This window comes from Furipterus horrens, unplaced genomic scaffold (assembly GCF_987537825.1).
Source record: "Furipterus horrens unplaced genomic scaffold, mFurHor1.1.pri manual_scaffold_8, whole genome shotgun sequence".
Taxonomy (NCBI): domain Eukaryota; kingdom Metazoa; phylum Chordata; class Mammalia; order Chiroptera; family Furipteridae; genus Furipterus; species Furipterus horrens.
Window position 1 is genome coordinate 35,791,096 of NW_028327178.1, and position 11,244 is coordinate 35,802,339.

An 11,244-nucleotide genomic window follows, 5' to 3' on the forward strand; every position below is an offset into this window, starting at 1 on the left:
CTGTGCACCAAAAGGTTGTGGGTTCAACCCCTGGTCAGGGCATGTATGGGGGGCAACCAATCATTGTTTCTCTCACATTGGTGTTGCCTGCTCTCTCTGTCTCTCACTCCCTTCTTCTTAAAATCAATAAAAACATATGTTCAGGTGAGGATTAAAAAAAAGATAGTAAGATGTCTGAACTCCTATCCCAGTGGGCTGGGGGTTCTCATCTGACAGGGAAAGTGTGACAGACAGCCCATAATTCCAGCCCCAAACTCCCAAGTTTCCTTCCCTGAGCTGTGTAAGGACTAGTGCCTGGTTAGTGTGACCTGCAGGGCTGGTGGCTCATCTGCCATACTAGTGGTGCTAAAACACCTCGTTGGTGAAATATCTCACACTTCCATCTCTGCCTGTGACCACTCATTCCCTATCCTCTGGCAGTCAAAAAAGGGAGGAGGGGCGAGAGAGTTAGCTATTAGGAAAAACTTCCCAGTATACATAGGACTACTGTTTCTCACATCTTTTCAACCAATTTCAGCCCAGGGCACAAATTTCAAACAAAGTGGTCTTCAAATGCAATGGCAGATTGGAGGATGGAGGACAATTAGTGCTCACTCTGTCCTTTGGGCCAGGGGCACCTTTTTGCACTCCTCTCCCCCATGACTGCTAATCTGAGCTCGGGACCCAGTGGAAACAGCCTGGTCTGGAAGCGTGGAGCAGACCCAGCTCTTTCATGCATTGGCTTAAAAACCTTGAGCTAATAATTTGCATTCTTAAGCCTTGGTTTCCACATCTTAAAAAACGAGGGCAAATAATGTCCACCTCTCCCACTTCACAGGACCTTTGTAAAGATCGCATGAATGACTGGGTACAAGAAACATATGGAACCACACACTAGGGAGGCCCCAGGGTTATCAGATACCATCTGAGCTGGCCCCTCACTCACAAGGTCCAGCTTGGCAGGAAGGGACCATGCTCTGGACGCACTCATGGACCCCAGGGCGTGAGGTCTTCTGGAGCAAAGCCAAGGCTGTGGGGACTGCAGGTTACTACACAATCCCTCCTCCTATCTGATCCCGGCAGCTAACTTTCACGACTTGCCCTATGCCAGGCAGGTTAGGATGAAAGTGTCCGGGCTGAGATTCCATCCAGATACCACTGGTCCCTCTGTGATTAAACAGATACTGAATCTTACTCCCACAGTTTCTGGAAGGCAGAGCTGGCCTTTGGCTCTACGGGGCCCAAGGCAAGAATGGGTGAGGCCCTTCCTCCTCCTGCCATTCCCACCCAGTGCCACTTCTTTTGGGAACAGCAGGACACAGAAAGCCAGAAAAAAGGCAAAAGTGGAAGGCATAACAAAGACCAGGGAGCATGTGTGGCTTAACCGACTTGGTAAGTAAATGACTCAGGGACATGAAGCAAGGTGCAAAGTACATTTGGAGGCTTACCCTGTTGTTCTAGACTGGAACTCGGGAAACCTGGCTCTGCTCCCTGCTCTGGGTGGCCCTGAGCCAGTCACACCTCCTCCTCGGGTTTCTATAAAGCTGTAAATTGATGGGGCAGGACCAGAATCTCACTTCTTAAATGAGTGCGTTTAACCTCAGCTTACTCAGTGGTGAAAAGCTACAAGTTATTCCTCTTCCCAGAATGCCAATTTTATTTGTAGATTGAGAGAGACAACATTTTTCAAACAACTCTGTGAAATAAAATTCACATCCCACACAATCCATACAATTCAATTATTTTTAATATATTCACAGATTGTGCCACCATCACATATATCCATTGTAGACCATTTCCATCACCCAAACAGACACTACGCGCCCTTGAGCCATCACTGCTGTGTCCCCCAGCCCTCACAGCCCTCGGTGGCCACTAATCTACTTTCCACCTCTATAGTCACCTATTCTGGTCATTTCATATGAATGGAATCATACAATAGGAAGGGTAATATTTATATTACAACAAATGGCTATGTTATGAAAAGCATGTAAAAATACATTCATTTCTAAATCACAAAAGATACTTCCAAGAAATTTCCCTCATATCTGGCAGCTTCGTGTTAAATCTATGTCACTTTCAGGAACAGCAGCCCATGCTGCTCTGCCCTAGGGCCACTTTGCAGAGTCTGGGGAACACTGGACCTAATGATCGGTTATCCCCACTCCAGCGCCAGCCTTTAGAAGATGCCAGGAGAAACTGTTGGTGACTTTGTGTTACCATTTTTTCCCCTTCATCTCCTCATCTTTCCATCTTGTCTCACCTCCGCTCAGAGGTCTACATTTAAAACAACTAAGAAGATAAGATTATACTAATATTTCAGATTTCTATATAAAAGAATAACAGACACATGTTGTCTTCTGTGCCCACTCACCCTGTCCCATTCCCCCAGAGCCTTGGGAGGAGCTATTGATCTGTTTTAATCACTCCATTGTCCAGTGCAGTGCTTTGGAATATCACAGAGGCTCAATAAATATTTACTGGAAGAAAAAAATAGAAGGCAGGAAAGAAGGAGGGGAGGGGAAGCGAGTAAAGAGCCTTGGTTAATATAATCACACATGAAAGTTTGGCCATAAGAGACACTCAATATTAGCACAAGGAAGTTTGGCTTTTCTTCCAGGGTTGAAATCCTAAAGGAACTGACTTTGCCCCTTCAGTTCATCAAATGGAAAAGTAAAAAAGAAACCATGAGTAAAGGAAAGATATAGGAAGACTACACAGATAGGGGACTCCAGAATGCTCCTCAGGGAAGGACTGCATAGTCCTCTGAATTGGAGGAAAAGGAGACAGGCAGGAGCATGCTCTGCCTCTGGTTCAGGACTGTCTAATAGAAAGAGTTTCTTTCCAAGGTAAAGTCCTCACCCAACACGAACAACCCCAGGATGCTTCCTTGCAGACAGGGAAGGAGCTCAGGGCAATTTTGAGACAAAGAACCAACCATTCATCAGAAATACTGGCACAGAAACATGCAAGCCTGGGACCCAAGGGCCATCAAGACCATAGGCAAGTGGCCAGTGAACTTCCATAGATTTGGCCTGTCCTGGTTGCCTAGACCCCTGGCTGCCCAGACCCCAAGCTCTGAAGACAAGACATGAATAAAATGAGTTTCTAAGCCACATGAAATCTGTTAATTGAGACATGAGGATCACTGTTCTTATAAGCAAAGTGCTGCAAACAAGGGATCAGAAAAATAAAGCCCACTTCTCTCCCTTTGTAGCACTCAGCTTTTGATTGGTTAAACAAATGGGTCCCCCAACTCTGAGTCTTACAGCAACAACAGGTTTATTTCTTGCTCACATTTCACATCTTCTAGGGTTCAGCTCAGCTTTCCTTTCATCCCAGAACCAGGCTGGTCTCATGGCAGACAAAAAAGAATGAGAGAATTGGCGGGGACGTGCAGTGGTTCAGAAGTGGCATGTGCCACAGTCTCTCACATCTCACCGGCCAGCATAAGTCACATATGCCCAAGCCAATATCAACAAGGTAGAGAAGACTGATCCTCTCACAGGAAGGGCAGCCGGGCAACAAATAATTGCAGACAGTAGTATCGTCTACTTGCCACTCCACACATTGCCAGGAAGACTAGGCTGAATGTATTGAGGTCCAGAATCACAACTTTTCCTGTACCCCCAGTGCTTAACACAGAATATGGTTATAGTAGTTGCCAGGCTGCCTTTGCTCCAAGAAATCACCATGAGAACAGTCTAGGATTTCACACCGGGTTTATTGAAGAAAGGGAGGGAAAGGGGTTAGAGGTAAGAGGAAAACTCCTGGTCCAACTCAACGGCTCGTAGGAGCAAGGGAAGGGGGAGCAGGGGGGAAGGGAGAAAGAGAAAAAGAGGGAAGGGGAAAAAAAGGAGAAGAAAGGGGAGTGGAGAACTCCTGTTGCCCAGGAGAGCCCGTAGGAATCACCTGCCTGTTCACCTGCAGGCACCAAAGCCACACCTTTCCAAACATACATTTCGGTTAGGGTGAGTTTATACATTCAGCAGGTTATTTACATCTCCCTGCTTTTCCTCCATCAATATGTCATGCTAGGTCCACCAACATTTCTTCTGGGAATGAGCAAAGTCCATTTTTATTTCTTACGGGAGAAGCTGGGACCAGGTTAATTTGCATACAGTTCATTTGCATATGTCAAAAGTCCTCATGGGCAGTCCAGCTGCTGCCATGTTCTGACAGTAGTGTGCACAATAATGAAAGGATAGTGCCCCTTGAAAGGTAGAAAATAAGTACAATGACATTGCCAAGACTAGAAATCAAATATCCTGATAGCAGTCTTCTATCTTCCTATCAACACACCATGATGAAACGCAACCTCCTCAAGGGCTTTGACCTTGCATGTATCAATAACTTTGCTTTTCAGAAATTGTTACTGCCGCAGTCAAGACAACCAAACCAGCTGCTGACTAAGGGATTTAAAGACAAAGAAGGGTGAGTGGGTTGGACACAGGGTGGGGAGGTATTAAACCAGGAAACGTGGCAGTTTTAACTTAAAAAGTACTTTGGCATATATTATCTCATTTTTTCCATCCCAGAAACCTGATGAGAAAGCCAGGGCAAGGATTGTTGAAGCTGTTTGTGAGGAAGAAATCATGCTTATGCAGAATGCAGCAGTTCAATTCATCATTTTTAGACTCCCTCAGCCCAGTTTAGTCATGGCTCCGCCCCTTGTTAGCTGTGTGACTAAGGAAACTGCTTGACCTTGCTCACGCTGAGGGACACAGGCAACCACACAGCATCCTCGGGGCAGGCTGGGACTCACAGGGAGAAGGCTCAGCTAGCACCCAGGTGCTGGATTCCTTGAGCATGGAGCACCATGCTTGTGCTCCAGGGGAGGAAAGCTCCCCCTTTCTATTGAGCATAAAAGCAACCTTGCAGCATGAAGGACAAATCATTCCTGGCTACTAGGAAGTCTGAGCACAGACACAGGCTTTTTAGGGAGGTCCTGGGAATGCTGGTGCCTGGGACCTAGAGACAGCTACCAAGCCAAGACCATGCACAGCCCCTCCCACCTCAGAGAGAGGGGCACCTGGTCCCAGAAACCTGGTTGTTTGGCAACTTGAGGGTCATCCATTAAACACTTCACTAATCTCTCCATAGCCTTTCTGCATCTTAGTTTCCTCATCTGTAAAGTGGGTACATTTGCACCTCCCTGAGAAGAATGTAGTGAAATTAAAATGGAAAGTGCATGTAGAATCTTTGGCCCAGAACTTGGTGTACTCTCACTGCTTGGAAAGACTACTTGGCTACCCACAGCTAGAAGTAGTAGAGTTAGCTCCTAGACCTAGATTGTCTACATGCTGGTCCAGGGCCCTTGCAGTGACACAAGGCTGCCCCCTAAGCCCACTGCACTGTCAGCTCCAAGCACTGAACCTCAGTGGAGCCTGACTTACCTGTGGGCCTCTGTCCCAAGGCACCTGCTGTTCTAGGATACAGGGAGGAGCTCATGAATGTACTCACGAGCCATGGAGAATCTTTTCTGTTCAACACATGCTTCTCAATCCTTCACAAATCCAGGAGTTAAAATGAACATTCTAAAAAAATAATAAATGTACAAATTAAGCTTTCATGATAGGAATCCACTTCAGCAAAGACTCCTGAGAGCTGCCTGGGTCCCCAGGATCTCAGAGGGCATTCATTCCACAGAAGGAGAGTGGCCAGTGTGTACCCTACTCCAGACCTCACCAGGGGTGCTCTTACCCAGAGGAAGTGAGGCCCAGCCTTGGCCTTGTTATTCGAGAAACCCTGGTTCTTCTTGTTGACGCAGTGAAGAATTACAGACCAGTGAGCCTATTAGCATGCATGCAAAGCTTATTAGTGAATGGGAGAGCAAAAGTAAGGGTGGCCAAAGCCTGGGGTGGCAAGCTCACTCTAGGATGGCCAGAGGGCCAAGAGGGCCAAGAGCACCATGAGAGCTAAGAGAGCAAGTCCTTTGTGCTGAGGACTTACAAAGTTCGCAGGATGGGGTGAAGAACTTACATATTGATTGATGGATAAAGGTGGTGCCAGCTTTCCCTAGGGAGTTGTGACTACCCAAATATAGGTATGTATGAGGGGTCTGTTAGCCCAAATCCTTATCTTGGTCCAGGCCCTATTTGTTCATCTTGTTATAAAACAGATATGTGACAGGAGGCAGTTAATTAAAGTTGGGGCAGTTACCTGAAGTCATTTATAGGCTCTTTCTGTAAGCATTAGGGACTCCCTTGTAAAAAAGATAGCAACAGATAACGACCAGAGGTGGGCAATTAACCGAAGTTGTTTTATGGGCTTCTTCTTTGGGTACTGTGGACCTTCTCCTGCCTCGCTGGCCTTGGGATATAAACACAGTTTCAAAGGCTTTCCTTCCCAGATAATGGAAAGGCTACATAGAATTTCAAGGACTTTCCTCTTCCCATGCTAACATGGTATTTTCTTGTGATATTGAAACACCTAGCAATATTGTCAGACCAGGCCCAGGACTGCTGGGTTAGGGAGTGAGACATGTCTCCCTCCGCTTCTCATTCTGCTGTGACAGCCTCAGTGCTGAGTCACCTCAGCGCCCTTAATGGGGCAGGTGGTCACAGAAGGCCTCCATTCCTAGAGCCGTGACCCTAATGCAGTGTTCTCATAGGAACACTGATTTGGTGGGCAGAGGAGTTCTCAGAGCGCTTTCCCACCCACTCTTACTAAACCTTCAAAACTGTCTGGCTTACCTTCTTGCTGCTGATAGAATCTGAGTGCAGAAGTGATATGTCTAAGAACCAGGTAATACCAAACACATAGGGCCTTACTGTGTCTTTAGGGGTGGCCAAGACACCTTCACCTCCAGGGTCCCCTTCCTCCATAAAAAATATTAAAAGTTATGTTTTATGACTACACTGGCATGAAGACAAATATATTCCAGACTGGATTTATAGGTTACATATTCTATATTTATATATTCATTTTTCTTCTGATTTTAAAAGAAATTAAAACATTTTCATGGGTCCTAGGCCCTGTTGTGTGCTGTGCCTAGTGAAGTAGGCCCTGAAACCAGGGAAATTGAAGGGCCTGGTGATACCCTGAGCCCAAAGCCCATCCCCCTTAGGATGAGCCAACCATCTTCCTGAGAGGTCAAGCTGGTTGAATGAAAGACCCCTCCATGCAAAAGACTGCATGAGCTGGAACAAGATACTAGAGAGGGCCTCCATTTAACAAAAATGGGAAGCTCCACTAGGAGACCAGCACCACGAGAAATGAGAAAGGGCAGGTTTAAACAACAGGTTTTGAATCTATTGGTAGCCTCGGTGAACGCGCGCACACGTGAGAGCCTAATGGTTTATTAGCTGGGAAGTGAGTTGAGTTTTAAAAAGGGATATTAAGGAAGATAGAAAAACATCCATCTGACCTGGACGGGGAGCATCGCGTGCCCCCCAGAACGAAGCTTCTTCCGTCATTCAGACACTGGCTGACGCCTGTGGCGTCAGTCACCACCTGATGTTTGGGTGCGGACCGCTGGGAGGCGTGCCTGGAGGGGCTGCGCAGTAGTAGGGACAGGCGCGGAGAATAAGGGTGTCACAGCGCAGATGTGGGAGATGGCACAGGGGTGTGAACACCTGAGCCCAACCAGTGGCCAGCAGGAGGGATGCTCAAGGAGGGTGGAGTGGAAGGGACGCTGCCCAGGCCAGGGTCAAGAACCTGTGTGGGGAGCGCCAGGAGCCACACGCTTGGAAGCTGACCCTGGGTGCATGGATCCTACCCCAGCAGTTTCGGGGAAGGGGAAACCTTGTATGCATATGGTTTTTGTATTATAGCTATTTTACTTTTTCTTCAAATACAAAATTTTAAAATATATATTTTAGTATTTTCTGAGATATCAACATTTTTTAAATGTTATATACATTTAAATACACAAACTATTACACTAATAGAATTTTTTTTCAGAGACAACTTTTCGAGAATCTCTCTTCTCCAGATTGAGGCCTGCCGCCAAAGCCCTTGTAAGCGGTCCAGAGTTCCCCCCGGCGGCACGCAGCTCACTGCTCTGTCAGTCACTGCCTTGACTGTTCTGTGCAGCAACACCTGAGGTTTCAGTTCCCGCGGAGGTGGAGTTTTGAAACTCTCCTGTGTATTTCACAGCAAAGCCAGCCAAACTCATTCCGAAACTCCCTAAGAATTCCCCTCACTACATCTATAGAAGGAAGTAGAGTTGGAGAGAAGAAATCACATTGAATGGGGGTAGGCGAGGACCCTCCTTTTGGGAGCTCGCACACCTTCCGTTGCCCCTGACCCCTGGGTCCAACCATCTCCGTGACCCTGCCAGTGTAATATACAGAATTCCATCAGGGTTCAGGGTCAGACCCTGCATCCCACAGGAGGCTCAGCCCATAACTGAGTTTCCCCTTCACTCCAGGGCTCCGGCAGAGAGAAGATTGCTTGTTCTTACCTGTGCTGAGAAGAGCCAGACCCTCTCCACGCAGGCTGGTATGGAAGAAAAGCAGCAGCCTTGGAACAGAGATGTGATGTTTAGGCTCTTATTTCTCTAGTGCTTACATTTCTGCCTGGAATGTGAGCAAGTTCCCGCAGAAGGCTCCAAACTGGACCCCGAAGCAGAACGCACCTGGGCTTCCTACCTAGCTTCAGGAAGGCTGTGCCTTAGCCTTTTCAAGTCTCCCTTTCCTCATCTGTAAAATGGGCCCAACAATCCTCTGCCACCACAAGCCCCAGGGGTGCCATGAGTATGAAGTAAGTGGACAGACAGGAAGCATTTTCTAACTCTGGTGCACAGGGAGAATCTAATAAATGTTGGTTAACTATTATGATTTCTGCCCAGTTCCCAAAACCAAGTATTCTCAGCCTGGTGGGTTCAGAGCAGTCAAGCAGGTAGAAATGGTCTGCATGAAAGGATGATTTTTTTCCCATGATATTATTGTCTTCACTGCCCCACAATAACCCCTGTGGGATGCCCACCCTGTGGCACCAGCTTTTCCCTGTGAACCCACTCTCCTGGATTCATCTGTCTCCTTTGGCCCCTGCTCATGGCCATGGATGGGATGCCCTGTGATTCTCTTGGGTTTGTCCACTGTCCCCATTGCCCCATGCCCACTGCACACCAGCAAATGTCCTTTAGTTGCCATAACAATGCTAGCTGCTCCCCAAAGAACCGCTTCAAATTTTTACATCCTGAACCATTCTTTTCATGTTTAAACTAACAACAAAATGTCAGCCCACAAAAATAAGTTTTTCCCTTTCTATCAGAGAGAGGCATGAATGGGCAAAAAATTATTTAAAAGGTTTTTAGAATGAACAACTGAGACCTGTCAGTCCTGAGCAGGTTGGCAGGGGAGACTCAGCTTCCCCTCCACAGTGTGCTCTGACCAGCTCACCAGTGAGCTGCTGCCAAAAAATAATGGAAATGGGAAATGTCTGAGATGTGAGAATTTATGAAACTCCTTAAGCCCGACTCCCACAGAGCCTGGCTTGGCTCCTGGAAACAATCCAAGAACTATCACCCTAGCTCTGAAGACTACTAGCAATAAAACAGAGTTTTAATTATAACTGCTGATGTTCATTGTGAATCTCCAGAAAGGGAGAATAACATGCAGCATTTCCCAAACAAAACTCACCACAAAATGCTTTTATTTGAGAAGTTCTGAATGAATGGCTTCCTCAAGCATTGATCTAGGGACGATGACATGAGACAAGAGAAGACAAGCTCCTGGCACAAGGAGAGGGCAAGTCAAGCCATGCTGCCGCCATGCTGAAGTGAGATGCATGACCCTGGAGACAAGCAAAGGGTCATGCACTGAAGTGTATTCCCCTTCCCTTTTCTCTCCCATCTTTCTAAAAGTGTATGCTCCTGGGTATTTTCATTGTTCAACCGCAGCAACAATCTCTAACCCTCTGTGGGGGAGGCTCCAGGCCCTCTCATGGCACCAGACACCTGACCACAGCTCACATCCAGGACCAAGGCAGGAGCGAGCATCCTGAGTTTTGTTTTTGTGTTTTCTATGACTGTTGTTTCCATCATCAAATGGAATTTTTCAAAGTTGTCATTCTTATTGTTTTAAAGGATGATATTTATGGTTTGAAAGGAAGGGCTGCTAACCTCCTAAAATGAGGTTTAGTATCACCACAGACATTCTCACAATTAACCAAATCCCCAAGACCCCTATGAAGGGTGTATTGCCAAGGGCAGAAAAAGATGAAATTCACTCAGCATCATAAAAATATGCAATGAGCTTCACATCCCTTCTCATTTTCCAGTGATAGTCAAGCCAGGCAGGAATTCTTCTCTCACCTCACCATGTCCACTCCCACTGTCCATACCTGTTGGCCTCCACATTAACTGCTCACAGGTTGTCTTCCCTCCGACTCTCAGCTCCTGATAATGTGGACCTGCTCCAGCCCCAGCACGGTCAATGTCTTCTCTTGAATCCTGAAGAATTAGATGAATCTAGAATTTGTTTCTGCACAGTAGGAATAGGTACTCATTAATTAGACCAATAAAGGCTTATATTCACCTTGACCTGTGAGAGGTATGAAAAAAATCTCTTTATAGACTGCGCTCTGCTTTTCAGGCTGTGACCTTGCGAAAATTACATAATTGCTCTGAAGCTGCTCATTTATCTGTTAAAATTTTTAAAAATATAAGAAGGTAACTTCATTATATCATTTCACTTAATACTTACTAAAATCCTATGAGATGAGTGATATTAGCCTCATAGAAGTTGAGGAAAGTGACATTACCCAATCAGTACAGAGCAGAGTTGGGATTCAGATCCTGCTTGTTCTAACTGCAAAATCTATACTCCTTTTCCACATCCCTACACAATACCCTGGGGGATATACAAACTTCTGATATACCAGGCAGTGTACTAGAGAGCTGAGAAAGGAAAGAGACTGGCAGCAGAGACATGGGCAGGGAGCCTGGCATGCTAATACAGAGGTTGAAGTCCTAAACCAAAGGAACAGCACCTGGAAGGGAAAGAGATATTGTAAAAGTTGAACCAACTTGATAGGAGGTGAGGGAGAGAGGAGTAAGAAAGTGGGAGATACTCAAATAAACAGATTTTTGAGTCTAAACAGTAATGGAAGAGATAAATGCAATAAAAATTAGGGAAGGGAGCCATTTTGAGCATAGAAACACTAAATCAAAGTGTCTGGGAGGACTGAGGGATGCAAGATCTTAGATTTAAAGGATATTAGTTTAGCGTCAGAGAATCAGGATGTGAAAAGCAGACTTCCGGTCAAGGTGGAGGCATCGGTAGACACACTTTGCCTCTTTGTGCAACCACAAAAAGA